General features: G+C 39.7%; 1 protein-coding gene and 1 pseudogene across 1 annotated transcript in view; both read left to right on the top strand.

Annotated features, from left to right (window-relative positions):
- Positions 1 to 13,002, top strand: part of BRIP1 (BRCA1 interacting DNA helicase 1) — a 172,412-nt gene that overhangs the window by 131,234 nt on the left and 28,176 nt on the right. The window lies entirely within an intron of this gene.
- On the top strand, positions 5,728 to 6,221 carry LOC106733733 (glycine cleavage system H protein, mitochondrial-like; annotated as a pseudogene).

Below are 13,002 nucleotides of genomic sequence, written 5' to 3'. Positions count from 1 at the left end.
CATAGATTTTTTTTTTTTTTTTGGAGAGATTTTTTGCTATAGGGTGCGTGTGCTCGCCAGAAAGACAGAGAGAGACAGAGAGACAGAAAGCGAGAAATCACCTCCTGGGGGGATGGCCACACCACAGTCCCTTCTCCTCCTTTCTCCTATTGGGATCTTGGGCACACATGCACATGTGCCCAGTGTGAGTTTAAGCCACCGGGTCCAGGACTTGAACCGTTGTCAACTACATGAGAGTCCACTAACTGCTGGTTACATAGATTTTTTTTTTATGTAATGTTTCCATTTTTATTTCAAGGAAGTTTAACATTTTTTCTTAATTTCTTTGTTGACCAAGTAATCATTCAAAGACAAGTTTTTAGTTTCCATGTATTTTTCCTTCTGTTCCTTCTTGTCTTCCCTCCTTTCCTTCCTTCCTTTTGGCACATATACTTTCCAGAAAGAGAGAAAGCATCCCTCAATGGGGTATGATCAGGCTACAGTCCTTTCTTCTTCATTTCTTCTGTCATCAGAATTTAGGGCAAGCATGTACCTGCACAGAGATTTTCAAGATGCCTGGACCAGATTCAAACCTGTGGTCAGCCATGTAGAATCTAACTCCCTTAACCACTGAGGTACAGGGCAAGCCTTTTTTTTTTTAATCATACTGTTTATTAACATAATAATTGTCACAGCATAATTTTTTTCAGTATAGGAATACATCACATAATGATTAAATCAGGATAAATATTATACTCATTATCTCAACCATTCGTAACATTTATATGTAGTAAGTTGTTGTTAACCAGTGTTGCCACTGTATTTTATAATACTAGACATTATTCTTTATATTATATATGCAATTTTTTTTTTTTTTAGATATTTTTGCTTTTGCTGTAGTGTGCTTGTGCTCACTGGCTCACTGGAGAGACAGAGACAGAGAGACAGAAAGTGAGAAATCACCACCCAGGGGATTGGCCATGTCACAATCCCTTCTCCTCCATTCTCCTCTTGGGATCCTGGGCATGCACAGACATGTGCCCAGCGTGGGTCTTTTTTTTTTTTTTTTTAGGGGTTTTTGTTAAAGGGAACGTTTTTTTCCCGGAAAGGTGCTATAGGGCACGTTCTCTTGCCAGACAGAGAGAGACAGAGAGACAGAAAGCAAGAAATCACCCCCCCAGGGGGATGGCCACGCCGCAGTCCCTTCTCCTCCATTCTCCCCTCGGGATCTTGGGCACACACGCACGTGTGCCCCGTGTGAGTTTTAAGCCACCGGGTCCGGGACGCGAACTGCGGTCGACTACGTGGGAATCCAGCGACATAGCCATTACGCTAACTGCTGGTCCCCCCCAGCATGGGTCTTTCTAAGCTGCTGGGTCTGGGACTTGAACCATGGTCCACTATGTGGGAGTCCAGAGACATAACCATTATACCACCTGCTGGTCTCTTTATATGTAATTTTATATTTGTTAATAAATATCCCTCTAACCCCTCCTTTGTTTTTCCCCAGCAGTCAGTGTTCATTATATGTCTACTTTTATGAGGTCATTTTCCCTAATTTCCATATAGAAGGAGAACATGTCATATTTCTCTTTCTGTATCTGGTTTATTTCACTTAATGTTCTCCAGGCACATCATTTAACCTCAAATGACTGGATTTTGTTCTTTATCATGGCTGGATAGAATTTCTGGTTTTTTTGCTCACACGCTCTCTTTCTGTGTGTATCTATCACATTTACTTTATCCTCTCATGCATCGATTGATACTTAGGTTGCTTCTATAGCTTGGCTATTGTGAATAGTGCTTCAATAAACATTGGGATGCAGGTATGTTTAGAGCATACCGATTTCCATTCCACTGGATATATGCCTAATAGTGGAATTGCTTTATCATATGGCAATTCTGTTTCTAGTTTCTTGAGGATTCTCTATACTGTTTTCTATAATGGCTGTACTAATTTACGTTCCAACCAGTAATATAAAAGAGTGTTCCATTTTCCACATACTTGCCAGCATCTATTGATTTTTGTCTTTTTGATAATAGCTATTCTTTTTTTATTTTAGATTTTTTTTTTCCCCATAGAGTGCTTATACTCACTGGAGAGAGAGACAGAGTGAAGGAAAGTGAGAAATCCCCTTAACACACACCCAAGAGGGATGGCGTGCAGCAGTCCCTGTTCCTCCATTTTCCTCTCAGGATTTTGGGTACACACCCACATGCCCAGCATGTTTTTCAGGCTGCCAGGTATGGTATTCAAACCACAGAATCAACCATGTGAGCTCCAGCGGTTTAACCACCACACCACCTGTGGTCCTGATAATAGCTATTCAAATTTCAGTGTGGTTTGATTTGCATTTCACTAATGATTAGTGATGCTGATCATTTTTTCATATATTTATTGGCCATTTGTGTGTCTTTTGAGAACTGTTTTTGTTGTTGCTTTTGTTTTGTTTTTAGGTTATTACCCATTTTTAAATTGGATTATTTAATTGCTTTTGCTGTTAAGTTCTTTTTATGTTCTGGTTATTATTAATCCCCTATCAGATGGGTAGTATGCAAATTTTTTTGTCCCATTCTGTGAGTGTTGCTTTATTTCCTTTGTTGTGTAGAAGATTGTTTGCTAGAGTCCCTTTTGTCTACTTTTGCTTTTGTTTTCTATGCTTTGGGGTTTTATTCAAGAACTCTGCCTTACCAATGTTCTGAAGAGTTACCCCTATTTTCTTCTAGGAATTTTATAGTTTCACTTATGTTTAAGTTTTTAATCCTTTTGGAGTTGACTTGTTTTTATGTGGTGAGGTATATGTATAGTTTCACTCTGCCTATGGATGTCCAGTCTTCCTAGCACTATTGAAGAAACTGGTTTTTTTTTCTGATGTTCTTTGTACTTTTGTAAAAAATCAGCTGGCTATATATAGATAGATAGATAGGTAGGTAGATATTTATTTATTTATTTCTGATTCTCTGTTTTATTCCATTGGTCTCTGTCTTTGTTTTTTGTTTCATTTTCACAAGGACCATGCTCTTATTTGTTATTATGGCTTTATAGTCTGTTTGGAAATCCAGTTGTATGAGACCTCCAGCTCCATTCATTTCACAAAAGTTACTTTGACTGTTTGAGGTCTTTTGTAATTCTATGCTTTTATGATTGTTTTTCTATTTCTATTAAGAATGTCATTGTTGCTTTGATAGGGTCACATTGAATATGCAGATCACTTTCCGTAGTGTATTTTTTTTTAAAAAAGAGGTTTTTGCCTTAGGGTGCGTGTGCTCAATGGAAAGAGAGAAACAGACACAATGAGAGAGAAAGTGAGAAATCCCACCCCCCCTCCTCCCGGGAAGATGGCCATACCACAGTCCCTTCTCTTCTGTTCTCCTAGGATCCTGGGCATGCATGGACATGCAACTGGCATGATTCTCAAGCCACCAGGTCCAGGACCCAAACCATGATTGGCCATGTGGGAGTCCAGTGACATAACTGCTATGTGCCATCTGCTGGTCCCCATTGATTCTTTTAATCTATGAATGTGATAGTCTTTCCATTTATTTTGTCTCTTGAATTTCTTTCATCAGTGGTTTTAAGTGTTTATTAAAGAGATCTTTTACTTCTTTGGTTAAATTTATTCCTAGGTATTTTATTGTCTTCGTAGCTATTGTAAAAGAGATTGCTATTCTTTTCAGCTATTTTGTTGTTGTTGTATAAAAATGCTACTGATTTTGTATCCCAAAACTTTTCTGAATTTATTAATTCAAATAGTGTGTAAATGTCTTGAACTTTTAGGATTTTCTCATATAAGTTCATATCATCTGCAAACAGGGACAGTTTGGCTTCCCTTTATAATTTAGGTACCCTTTATTTCTTCCTCTTGCATACTTGCTCTGGTTAGACATCTAATATTATGTGGAATAAGACTGGTGAAAAGGGGGCCAGCAGGTGGTGTGGTGGTTAAGACACTGGACAGTCCCACATGGCCCACCACAGTTCAAGTCCCAGACCTGGTAGCTTGCTTTCTCCCTTTCCCTTCCTCTCCGTGTCTCTCATGAATAAAAATTGAATAATTTTGAAAAAAAAATTTTAAAAAAGTGGTGAAAAGGAATATCCTTGTCTTCTGGTTCTTGGAATAAGCAAGATAAAGAGAAATCCTACATGTTCTTGAGGTAAACTTTAAATAATTCAGTGTCATATTAGCTTGGGTTTGTCCTAAGCTAATTATTTTGTTATTATTATTTTGAGGTATATTCTTTCTAGCTCTAATTTATTGAGTGTTTTTGTCATACAAGAATGTTAGAGTTTTTCTAATGCTTTCCCCACATTTATTTATTTATTTATTTATTTATTTATTTTTTTGGAGAGATTTTCACTGTAGGGCGGAGACATAGAGACAGAAAGGCGAGAAATCCCCCCCCAGGGGGGATGGTCACGCCGCAATCCCTTCTCCTCCATTCTCCTCTCGGGATCTTGGGCACGCACGCACACGCGCCCGGCGTGAGTTTTAAGCCACCGGGTCCGGGACACGAACCGCGGTCGACTACGTGGGAGTCCAGCGACATAGCCATTACACTAACTGCTGGTTCCCTCCACACATTTATTGAGATGATCATTTATTCTTCAGTTTGTCGATATAGTGTATCATGTTTATGCATTTACATTCCTGGGATAAAACTCACTTGGTTATGAATGTACAATCATTTTGATATGCTGTTGATTTGCTAGTATTTTGATGAGGGTTTTTTCACCTATGTTCCTTAAGGATATTGGTCTGTAGTTTTCCTTTTTTGTTGTGTCTTTGGTTTTGGTATTGGGTAATGCTGGCCCCTTAGAATGAATTTGGGAGAGTTTGTTCCACTTCAGTTTCTTGGAATTGTTTGAGGAGAATTGTATTAGCTCTTCCTTTTTAAAAAACAAGTTTATTAATTTTAATTAATTAATTAAGTTTATTTGTTTGTTTGTTTTGCCATAGAGCACGTGTACTCACCAGAGAGAGAGAGTAAGAAGGAAAGTGAGAAGTCACCCCCTGGGATGTTGGCCACACTGCAGTCCCTTCTCCTCCATTCTTCTCCTGGGACTTTAGGCATACACACACACACACACACACACGTGCCCAGAATGATTTTTCAAGCTTTTGGGTTTGGGATTCAAACCAGGGTTGGCCATGTGGGAGTCCAGCTCTTCAATCATCATGCTACCTGGTGGCCCTGGTATTAGCTCTTTGTTAAAGGTTTAATAAAATTTGGCAGTAAAATCATCTGTGGTGTTTTTATTTTAAATTTAACTTTATTTAATTTAACTTTATGTATTTATTTTAATTTGACCAGAGAGGGACAGAGTGAGCGAGTGAGAGAGAAAGTGAGAAAGCAAGCTGCCAGATCTGGGACTCAAACTGTGATGGGTCATATGGGAGTCCAGTGCCCCGAACTATGGAGAGCAGTCAGTCTGAGAAAACATGTGACTTTTAGATGCGTGTAGACTATTTTATTGGACTTTGTCAAGACATTTTAAAAATTTTTATCAAATTTTACTTGTCTATTAACCACATACTCATAAGCTGCTGATATGTACTAAAAACTAAAATTGCTAAAAATTTAAGTATTCTGTTAAATATGTAAAGTCCTACATACAAAGTTTCAACCTTAATAGCCTTTCTTGAGGTGTCCTATTCCCCAGTCTATTAAAATAATAATAATAAGCCACCTCACTCCCCGCCCCGGGCGGCCTGGCGCAGCTCGGAGACCCTCCACGTCTCTGTGAACATGGCGCTGCGAGTGGCGTGGAGTGTGCGGGCCGTGGCCTGCAGCCTGTGCACTGCCTCGGCGCCCGCCAGGGCTGTGGCGGACCCTGTCCGGACGCTGTGCACGGAACGGCTCTGCTGTCGGTGCGTAAATTCATGGAGAAACATGAGTGGATAACAACAGAAAACGGTAATGGAACAGTGAGAATCAGCAATTTTGCACAGGAAGCTTTGGGAGATGTTTATTGTAGTCTGCCTGAAGTTGGAACAAAACTGAACAAACAAGATGAGTTTGGTGTTTTGGAAAGTGTAAAAGCTATTAGTGAACTCTATTCTCCTCTGTCAGGAGGAGTAACTGAAATTAATGAAGCTTTTGCAGAAAATCCAGGACTTGTCAACACATCTTGTTATGAAGATGGTTGGCTGATCAAGGTGACTCTGAGTAACTCTTCAGAACTAGATGAACTAATGAGTGAAGATGCGTATGAGAAATATGTAAAGTCTATTGAAGAGTAAAAGAACCCTTAAATAAAGTTGTGTGAAACAACTTAATCCAGGCATAGTTGTCGTAAATTAGTGGTTGATAGAAGACTTAAATTGCAACTTTTAGCAATACCAGTGGAAAAAGAAACTACTCTGAACACCACTACTGGAAAGAAAAACCTGTTAACTTCCTAATGATCATGTTTTTAATAAACACAAATGTATCTTTTTTACAATATTCTATGATTCTTAGTCTGTGCTCAAGTATTAGGAATTCATGAAATTATCTGTGATTAAAAACTAGTTATAAAAATGATGTAATTAGTGGTAACACTGTTCGCCTAAACCTTATAGAGCACTGTGTATAACCATCCCTGGATGTGGGTCAGAATACTTCATTTCCTCTCCATTGGAAATAAGTGGGAGTGGAGCAAAGTGTTTGTTAGTTGTATAATGTTAAAGAGCAGTACTATCGTAGTTTTGCCATATACTTCATTTGCTGGTGCTATTTTATACAGTTGAAGCAACAGCTTTGCAGCAAAATAAGACAATAAAATATTCAATTCCTCCATTAAATAATAATAACAATAACAACAACTGGTGCCATATAATTTCTCTAATCTTTTTGGGCTATTTTTTTTTTTTTGGAGAGGTTTTTGCTATAGGGTGCATGTGCTTGCCAGACAGACAGAGACATAGAGACAGAAAGCGAGAAATCACCCCCCAGGGGCGATGGTCACGCCACAATCCCTTCTCCTCCATTCTCCTCTCAGGATCTTGGGCACACACGCACACGCACCCAGTGTGAGTTTTAAGCCACTGGGTCCAGGACGCGAACCGTGGTTGACTATGTGGGAGTCCAGCGACATAGCCATTACGCTAACTGCCGGTTCCCTGGGCTAATTTTGATAAATATATGTGATTTCCTTTAGCCTCATACTGCCCTATGATATCAAATATCAAATATCAACAACTACAACAAAATAGCCAATAATAACAAATAACATTTTCATTTATAGATACTCTCATAGCCATTACTAAAAAAACTCACAAAAACACTTTTCTACATGCATGTGGAGGTCACGTGTTTTCTCAGATTAGCTATTCTCCATACCTAACCACCACACCAACTGCAGGCCTCCATCTGTGATGGTTTTTAACATTTTATCTTGATTTATTTGTTAACCCAGTAGTCATTTAAAAGCATGTTATTTCGTTCGCATGCATTCATATGATTTCTAGTGTTTTTCTTGTTATGAAATCTAGTTTCATTCCTTTATAGTCAGCAAAGATACTTGATATGATTTCTATTCGCTTTAATTTTTTGGGATATGTATGTGATTTGTCCTGGAAAATGATCCATCTGCTGATGAGAAGAATGTGTATTCTGAAGTTGTTGGGTAGAACATTTGGTAAATGTCTGTTAGGTCTCCTTGGTCTGTGATATAGTTTATGTCTCATGTTTCATTGTTAATTTATTGTCTAGACGACCTATCCAGTGCTGAGAGTGGGGTGTTGAAGTATCCAACAATTATTATATTAGGAGTTTATTTCTCCTTTAATAATAATTGTTTTATATATGTAGATGTTCCCATGATAGGTACACAGATATTCACTATTGATATATGTCTTTTTGTTGAATTGATTTCTGTATTATTATATAAGGGTCTTTAAAAATCTCTTTTTAAAACATTTGTGTTGGGCCAGCAGGTGGTGTAGTGATTAAGGCATGGACTCCCATGTGACTGACTGTGGTTTGAGTCCTAGACCCAGTGACTTGAAACTTATACCAGGCACATGTGTCCAGAATCCCAGTGGGAGAGTGGAGGAGAAGGGATTGTGACGTGGCCATCTCCCCTGGGTGATGATTTCTCACTTTCTGTGTCTGTCTCTTTCTGTCTCTCTAGTGGGTACATGTATCATATAGCCAAAGTCTCTCAAAAAAATTTCTGTTAATCTCTGTTTTATCTGATATCAGTATAGCAACTCCTACTCACTTTTGACTTTCATTTGCTGGAATATCTTTTTCTATACTTTTTTGTTGTTGTTTTTTAGTTTTAGGTTTTGTTAATATGGCTTGTACACTTGCCAGAGAGAGATGGAGAGAGGGGAGGAAACTGAGAAATCACCGCCCAGGTGGATAATGACACCTCAGTCTCTCCCATTCTTTTCTTGGGATTTTGGGCATACACACACACATGACCACTGTGATTTCAAGCCACTGGGTCTGGGACATGAACTGCAGAGTTGGCTATGTGTGATCCAGTGTCTTAACCTCCATGCCACGTGCTGGCCCTCCATTCTTTGATTTTCAATCTATGTGTGTCTGTAGGTGAGGCAAGTGTTTCTTTAGGCAGATTATTGTTTGGTTTATTTTCTTATCCATTAATTCATTCTAATGTCTTCAATGAAGAGCTTAATTAATTTACATTTAGGTTTTTTTTGGTAAGAAATTTTGTTGTAAGGCACTTGCACTTGCTGGAGAGACACAGAGTCACAGAAAGGAAGAAATCACCTCCCAGGGGAGTTGGCCTTGCCAAAATCCCTTCTCCATTCTTCTCTCAGGATTTTGGACACTCACACACACACATGCCTGGTGTGAACTTTAAGCCGCCGGGTCTGGGACTCAAACCATGGTTGACTATGTGGGATCTCAGCAATGTAACCTTTACTTCATCTGCTGGTCCCAACATTTAGGGATATTATAGACATATTAGACCTTACTTGTGGCAGCAAGTGGTGTGGTAGTTAAAGGCACTGGATTTCCCATATGGCCAACCATAGTTCAAGTCCCCAAGCAAGCAGCTTGAAAATCACTCTGGGCACGTATACATGTGTGTCCAAAATCCTAGGAGGAGAAGGGATTACAGCATGGCCATCCTCCCTAGGGATGATTTCTTACTTTCCCTTTCACTATCTCTCTCTGGCCAGCACGTGCACCCTATGGCAAAAACCTACCAAAACAAGCAAACAAACAAAAACTTATGTCTGTCATTATGTTAAGTGTTTTCTGCTTGGTGGTGGTGGTGGTTTGTTCGTTTGTTTCCCTTTTTTACTGTCTTTATGGTTTGATGACTTTTTTTTAAAAGAATTATTTATTTACTTTTATTCATTCATTCATTTTACTTTAATTTGACCAGAGAGAGACACACACACAGAGAGAAGGAAAGTGAGAAAGCAAGCCACCAGGTCCAGAACTCAAACCATGGTCAGCCATGTAGGAGTGTCCAGTGCCTTAACCATGATGCCACCTGCTAGTCCCGGTTTGATGGACTTATTATGATAATAGGGTTTGATCCCTTTCTGATCCTCATTCGTGTATCTATTCTACCTAAGAGTTTTATGTTTTCTTTCTTTTTTTGTTGTTGTTGTTTTAATGCTGGTAGTTATTGCCCTTTTGCTTTCAAATGTAGGACTCCCTTGAGGATTTTTTGTAAGACCAGTCTAGTGAAGGTGAATTCCCTCAGTTTTTGTTTGAAGAAGACTTTATTTCCCCATCTATTCTGAGGAATAGGTTTGCTGGCGAAAATATTCTTTGGTGAGCAGATTATTTTCTTTTAGAATTTTGAACATATCATCCCATTCTCTCTAGTCCTGCATGGTTTCTTCTAAGAAATCTGTCATTTGTCTGATGGGTTTTCTATTATATATATCTTGACCTTTTTTTCTTGCTGTTTTCATAATTCTCTATTTATCTTTGACTTTTTTTTTTTTTTGAGAGGTTTTTGCTATAGGGCGCGTGCACTCGCCAGACAGACAAAGAGAGACATAGAGTCAGAAAGCGAGAAATCACCCCCAAGAGGAGAAATCATGCTGCAAGCTCTTCTCCTTCATTCTCCTCTTGGGATCTTGGGCATGCATGCACACGCGCCCGGCATGAGTTTTAAGCCACCGGGTCCGGGACATGAACCGCGGTTGACAATGTGGGGAGTTCAGCGACACAGCCATTATGTTAACTGCTGGTTCCCTATTTATCTTTGACTTTTGACATTTTAATTGTATAATAATATACCTTGGTAAGGATCTTTTGGGTTGACTCTGGAGATCTTTGTGTTTCTTCTAGCTGGATGTTTATATCTCCTCCAATTACTTTGGAATTTTGGGTTTTATTTTACTAGTTTTTAGTCTCTATCTTTGTCTCTTTTTCAAGAGCTCCCATGATGGTAATATTTCTTCATTTTACAGTATCATATAAATTCCAAAGGCTATCTTCATTTATTTATTTATTTTTGAGAGAGACATTTGCTATAGGATATATTTGCTTGCCAGAGTGCCAGAGAGACAGAAAGCAAGAAATTACTCCCCAGTGGGAATGGCCACGTCACAATCCTTTTTCCTCCATTCTGCTCTCAAGATTTTGGGTGCGTGCATGTGTGCGCCAGCACATACACACACACACACACACCCTAAGGTTTAAGCCACCTGGTCCAGGACTCCAACCATGGTTGACTACGTGGGAATCCAGTAACATAGTCATTACGCCATCTGATGCTTTATTATTATTTTAAATTCTCTTTTCTGTTTTTTCTTTGACTGATTGGACTTCAAGGATTTATCTTCCAAGTCTGAGGTTCTTTTTAATTGTCAAATGGTGCTTGTTCTCACCAGAGAGAAGAGAAAGAGACCCCCACACCCATACAAATAAGGCATGGTCATACTGAAATCTTTTTTTCCCCATTTCATAACAACTTTGGGTACGCATATACACATGCCTAACATATTTCTTAAGCCATCAGGGCTAGGATTCCAACCACAGTTGGCCATGTGGAATCTTGCTCCCTCTACACAGTGCTTAACTACCACAATATGGAGCTATCCCCAGATCTGAGATTCCTTCTTCCACTTACTCTGATTTGTTGTTGAAGCTCTGTGTTATATTTTTATTTGATTTCTTGAATATTTTTCATTTTTCTTCTAAGAGTACACATGTGCTCACCAGAAAGAAGCAGAGACAGAAAAGTAGAGGGAGTAAGCACCTCCCAATGGGGGCATAGTCACAGCACAGTCCCTTCATTTTCCCATTGTGTTGGGATTTTTAGGCATGCAACTGTGCACCTAGCATGTTTTCAAGCCACCAGGCCTGAGATGTGAAACACGATTTGCCAGGTGGAATCCAGCTTTCTTCACCACTAAGCAACAAAATCTCCCCTGAACATTTCATTTCAAGAATTTCTTTTTTCTTTTCTTTTACTTTTTTTTTTAACGATTTGTATCCTCTTGTTGAAATTCTCATTTTAGTCTTGTATTGTTTTCCTGATATCTTTGAATTGCCTATCATTGTTTTCCTGTATCTCATTGAAGCAGGATTTCTATAGACTCATTTTGAATTCTTTTTCAGCCATTTCAAGAATTTCCTTTTCTTTGAGATCTGTAGCTGGAGAGTTATTGTATTCCTTTGGAGGTGTTAAGTTTCCCTCCTTTTTCATGTTCATTGCATCCCTACATTGATAGCTGTGCATCTGGTAGGATAGTACCCTCTTTTGATTTGGGGGGTAAACTTTCTATGTGGAAGATTTTTTCTTGAAAATGTGCCTATTAAGTATTGATTTGGTGGGTGATTTGGTTTTGAGTGGGTATTCTAGTATAATTTCTGCAGGTTTTTTCCTGGTGTATTCACTGGCAGTGGAGAATGTGAGTACCTCAGTATACTAGACTTCCTGTGTTTGTGATAGTAGTGGTGAAGTTTTTTGGATGTGGGTATCATCAAGTGAGCCTCTTGGCCATAGAAAGTGTTAGGGGCCAGGGAAGTTGGTTAGAGAGTCTGTTAACCCTAGCAGTGAAGAGGGAGCAGATAGTCAGGACGACAGAGCCAAGAGTATTTGCCTAAAAAATTGGAAGGCCCTCTCTAGGAACTAGACTTATGCTCTGGGACTATGGCACGTGCTGGACTCAGTGCTAGTCAGGAGTGGAGGCTAACGGAGTCTGGAAGGTTCCCACAGGAGGGAGAGCTCCACGTGTTTGAGCTGCATTGCATATCAGTCTTGACACCTTTCTCTTGCAGGAACATACTCTTAAAGGCTTCCCCAGGAGGTTGGGGCCCTTGCTCTGTAGCCCTTGCTCTGGAGCTATTGTTGGAACTGGGCCCAGTGCAAGCCAGAGTTTGTGGTGTCAGAGCTGGAAGACCCTTTTAGAGAGAGGAGCAGGGCCAGCAGGTGGCACAGTGGTTAAGGCACTGGATTCCCATATGGCCCACTGCAGTTCAAATCCTGTATCTGACAGCCTGGATCTGGCAATTTAGAAATCATGCTGGGTTCGTGTGCATGCAGACCTAAAATCCCAGGAAGAGAATGGAAGAGAAGGGATTGCAGTGTGGCTATCTTTCCTGGGTGGTGATTTCTCACTTTCCCTCTCTGTCTCTCCAGGAAGTGCCCACGTGGTGATTCAAAAACATTAAAAAAAAAAAAAAAAAAAAAAGAGGAAGGGAAAATGTTCTCAAATCACTATGTGATATAAATGAGGACTTTTGTGATCCAGATTGCAAGTGTTTATAGATGCAGTGATGTGAATTTGTTGGGGATGGGAGTTTCCTGGAGGTATTGACCACAGTGGCCCTCTGATCCTGGCTGTGACACATAATGCATGGGGACTCCACCAGTCAAAGAAGTATATCTGGTGGGAGTTGTTGTAGCAGGTGCCAGGTGTGGGACTAATAGAGACCTCGGGCTTTTTTTGAGGTCTGTGTGGGGCACAGCCAACAGAAACTGTAACACCCAGACTGGTGTCCTCAGACCCTGTGCAAAGTGCTTGTAGTTTATAGTAGTTCTGCTCTTCTAAGGGGTCTAGCCTCCAGCATCGGCAGGAGGAATGCCTAGTG

This window comes from Tupaia chinensis, unplaced genomic scaffold, assembly GCF_000334495.1.
Source record: "Tupaia chinensis unplaced genomic scaffold, TupChi_1.0 Scaffold144642_1, whole genome shotgun sequence".
NCBI lineage: Eukaryota > Metazoa > Chordata > Mammalia > Scandentia > Tupaiidae > Tupaia > Tupaia belangeri.
This window is presented reverse-complemented; position numbering and strand designations above follow the sequence as displayed.